Here is a 5,000-nt window from a genome sequence, read left to right as displayed (position 1 = left end):
CCTCCACCTTGCAACCAGCACCACCGAGAGAAGAATTCAAGAAAGCTCAAGATCCTCACATATTAGACATTTGATTGTGAAGAATACAACCATCCGATTTTCGATCCGAGTTTAGATTCTTGTTCTTCTCCTTAAGAGTTATCAAAGGATGTAAGTTTCTTTACATTTCAGAACGGTTTGAAGTTTAGATGTTGGGGAAATTGTGATATGATTCCTATTATGTGGTGGTATGATAGTGGTAATCTTATATTCGATACCGGATCGAAGAAATGATATCGTATGCAATTTATATGAAATTCCAGCATGTATTGGGTGGAAATTATGCAGATTTTGGATCTTGATATATAGATTGTGATGGTTGTGGGTTGTGATATGGATTATGTTGCGATTTGAGTTGATCGGTATTGAGAAATCACGCCGTTATGCCGTCGAATTGTATTGAGATTGAATAATGAGTCGTACAAGATTTGCTTTGAGTTGTGTCTTGATAGGTTATATCTATTCATTGCCATTTCAGAGTTGATATTATCAGATTCGACATCGAGACTTCGACTAAGACAAATACTGTACAACGAAAGGTATAATTCATGTGAATACGGGAAGATACAACTCGAATTAGACTTGATTTGAGTTTCCCAAAATCACATACTAGACTGTTTACCTTTTTATATGTTTACGCTTTGTCTATTGATTTATTTTCAAGCATTTAAGATAGGAGAGTCATTGGCAGAATTGTCAAATTTCTAGATGTTCGGTGGGATCGACGCATAGGAGCAGATTTCCTCCGATTGTAGACATTCGATACAGACAGAACCGAAGTCTAGGAATAAGACGTACCGTCACCCCGATTGGGAGGGTAGGTGGCAGACTGTGACGTCTTATTCACACTGGGATCCCTAGAGTTAGAGTCCAGTTGAGTCAAGACAGGAGTTTGCGTTATGTTGCATTGATCTTGTTTCATAGACTATGGAACATATTGTTATTGAATTTTATTCATGATGGCATGTTTTATGATTATGTATTGAATTGCATGACATGCATGTATACATGTCTTATACTGGGATTTGTTCTAACCAGAGTTTCCAGCTGTTGTTGTGTCTGTATGTGTGCATAACAACAGGTGGGGCAGGATCAGGGTCACGCAGAGGATGAGAGATCGAGATAGCGTGGAGATTACGGGCGTAGAAGATCACTAGTTGTTGTATTAGACATGTATTAATACTTTTAAACACTAGTTTGATTGTATAAATGAAACAAGACATGTATTTGCTTTTAATGAAATGCAATAAATCTTATGTATGTGTAGTATGTTAAAAGCAAAATCTTGACCCACAGTTTCTAGTAACGATCCAATTAATCCCAAGATAATCGAGTTAGAGCACGGGTCCTCACAACAGGTGGTATCAGAGCGATAGATCCTTTAGACTGAGATAGAATAGAATGAGCGGGGTAAATTGAGTCTCTTCCTTGCTTTTGTTGTGCTAGCATGGTTAATTGCTTTTCCTATTACATGTTGTCGTGTTATCTGAGTTGATTGCAACATGTAATTGCCAAGCCTGAATCAGAACCGATTCTAGATCAGAAGTATATGATCATAGGAGGGCTGAGACAGATTGTATAGATTGTGTACTAATCCGTTTGATAATTAGATATGCCTCCTCGAAGAATACCACAACCAGCCGCAGGTCAAGTGCCAGAACAGGGTAGTACGTCAGGTACGCATATGGACGTTACTGCAACACCGATGGAGACTTTATTGAAGAGGTTTAGTCATTTCATCCTCCGACCTTGAAGGGTACTGAGAATGCAGTGGATTGTGAGAGTTGGCTAGATGATATAGAGATACTGTTTGAATCTCTTGCCTATACAGATGAAAGAAGAGTGAAATTTATAGGACATCAGTTGCAAGAAGTGGCGAAGAGTTGGTGGCTTACCACGCAAAGGGCATTGGAGCATCGAGGTATCGATATTACTTGGAAGGTATTTAAAGATGAGTTTTATCAACGTTTCTTTCCAGTGTCGTATCGAAAAGACAAAGGGGCAGAATTTGCAAACTTACGACAGGGGCAGTGGAACATTGAAGAATAAGTTGCCAAGTTTTCTTCCTCGCTCAGATTTGCGCCACATGTAGCAGGAAGTGATGAAGCGGTCGCTGATCAGTTCATCAATGGCTTAAACCCTGACGTCTTTACTTTGGTGAACACAGGACGACCCAACACTTTTTCTGATGCAATGAACAGAGCGAAAGGAGCCGAGGCTGGATTGATTCGACAGCGAGGAGCTTCATATAGTGCTCAGAGTCAGAGACCGCCACAGCCCGCCGCCCAGTTTCCACCACCTCCTTCTCGATTTGATAGGGGAAGCAGTAGTAGTGGCAAGAAAGATTTTCTGAAAGCGAGAGGTAGACAGTTTAAGAGCTCCGGGAGCAGTTCGTCGAGCTCCAGTGGGTCACGACAGAGAGGTCCTGGCCAGAGTTTAGAGTATACAGGTGTTTATTGCAGTTCTTGTGGAGGCAGACATGCGACAGAGCAGTGTCAAGGTGTGACGGGCCGATGTAATATCTGTAGACAGCAGGGACACTTTGCCAGGGTCTGTCCACAGAGAGAGGCACAGAAAACTCAGTGTGTAGGAGCATCTGGCTCAGTAGCTCAGCTTGAAAGGCAAGCTTCATCTGTTCACTCCTTTCAGCCACCACCTGCACAGACCCAATCCCGAGCCAGAGGTGGCCAGACATTGAGCCAACCTCCCAGACAGCAGGCTCGAGTATTTGCACTGACTGAAGAGCAGGCCCAAGATGCGCCAGATGATGTGATTGCAGGTAACTGTTTTTTTTGCGGTTATCCTGCTTATGTGTTGATAGACACCGGTGCATCTCATACTTATATATCTGAGCATTTTTCGTTGATGCATGCTTTACCTGTCGAGTCCTTGTATGCTGTAGTGTCTATTTCTTCTCCGTTGGGAAGTGGTCTTGTATCTGTGACTTCAGTTAGACATTGTATACTACAGTTTGAGGGTCACGAGATTGATTTAGATTGCATTGTACTTGGTTTAGCTGATTTTGATTGTATTGTCGGTATCGATATGTTAACCAAGTACAGAGCCACTGTAGATTGTTTCCAGAAGATTGTTAGATTCAGACCAGAGATGGCTAACGAATGGAAATTCTACGGTAAGGGTTCCAGATCTCGGATTCCCTTAGTATCTGCTCTGACTATGAGTAGATTGTTGCAGAAAGGAGCAGCGTGGTTCCTTGTATATTCAGTAGATCTACTGAAATCGAGCCCGTCATTGGCAGATCTGCCAGTGGTACGTGAATTTGCTGATGTATTCCCCGACGAGATTCCAGGGTTACCTCCAGCTCGAGAGGTAGATTTTAGCATCGACCTAGTACCAGGTACGGTTCCTATTTCTCGAGCTCCTTATAGAATGGCACCGATAGAGTTAAAAGAATTGAAAGAACAGCTTGAAGATTTGCTGGCCAAGGGATATATCAGACCTAGTGTATCTCCTTGGGGCGCACCAGTGCTATTCGTGCGAAAGAAAGACGGTTCGATGAGATTGTGTATCGATTACCGGCAACTGAACAAGGCAACAGTAAAGAACAAGTACCCATTGCCTCGCATCGACGATTTGTTTGATCAGTTGCAGGGATCCTCTGTCTATTCCAAGATCGACTTGCGATCTGGATATCATCAGCTGCGAGTCAGAGATTCAGATATACCGAAGACTGCATTCCGAACCAGGTATGGACATTTCGAGTTTATTGTCATGCCTTTCGGTTTAACGAATGCACCAGCTGTGTTTATGGGATTGATGAACCGTGTCTTTCAGAGGTATCTGGATGAGTTTGTGATTGTTTTTATAGATGATATTTTGGTTTACTCAAGAAATGAGACTGATCATGCTGAGCATTTGAGAATTGTGTTGCAGACGTTAAGAAATGAGCAACTGTATGCTAAACTATCAAAGTGTGAGTTTTGGATGAGACAAGTTGTCTTCTTAGGTCATATCATATCTGGAGACGGTATTTCTATTGATCCGAGTAAAGTTGAAGCTATGATCAGTTGGCCGAGACCGACTTCTGTGCCAGAGATACGCAGTTTCATGGGTTTAGCAGGGTACTATCGACGATTTATTAAAGATTTCTCCAGTATTGCGAAATAGATTACCCAGTTGACACAGAAGAGTACTCCATTTGTGTGGTCTGAAGATTGTGAGTCTAGCTTCTTAGAGTTGAAGAGACGACTAACCAGTGCTCCAGTGTTGATGATACCTTCAGGTACAGGTGATCTCGTTGTATATTGCGATGCATCGCACAGAGGGTTAGGATGTGTTCTTATGCAGCGACAGCATGTTATTGCCTATGCTTCGAGACAGTTGAAGCCACACGAGACTCGATACCCAATTCATGATCTGGAATTGGGGGCTATCGTATTTTCACTGAAGATATGGCGACACTATCTGTATGGCGAGAAATTTGAGATCTACTCTGATCACAAGAGTTTGAAATATCTGTTTTCTCAGTCAGAATTGAATATGAGACAGCGTAGATGGCTTGACCTACTGAAAGACTTTGATTGCGAGATCAAGTACTATCCAGGGAAGTCAAATGCAGCAGCGGATGCCTTGAGTCGAAAGGTATGTTCCCTATCCTTATCGACGATAGGTGTGTCGAATTTAGTTGAAGATTGCTGTTTGTCTGGATTAGAATTTGATACAGATAGTAGACCGTTGCGACTTGCCAATATTCAGTGTGAACCAGATTTGACTGTTCGCATCAAAGAGGCACAAAGAAACGATCAGAGTGTTCAGAAGTCGATTGATATGGTCAGATCAGGACATATTTCTGAGTATCAGGTACGTGATCATGTTTTGTATGTGAATAACGGTATTGTAGTGCCAGATGTTTCAGATTTGAAACAACAGATACTGTCAGAAGCGCACTGTAGTCGGTTCAGTATTCATCCTGGTGGCAGGAAGATGTACAATGATCTGAA

Source organism: Primulina huaijiensis, chromosome 4 (genome assembly GCF_012295235.1).
Source record: "Primulina huaijiensis isolate GDHJ02 chromosome 4, ASM1229523v2, whole genome shotgun sequence".
Lineage (NCBI taxonomy): Eukaryota > Viridiplantae > Streptophyta > Magnoliopsida > Lamiales > Gesneriaceae > Primulina > Primulina huaijiensis.
The sequence above is the reverse complement of the archived record's forward strand: the minus strand, read 5'-3'. Positions refer to the sequence as shown.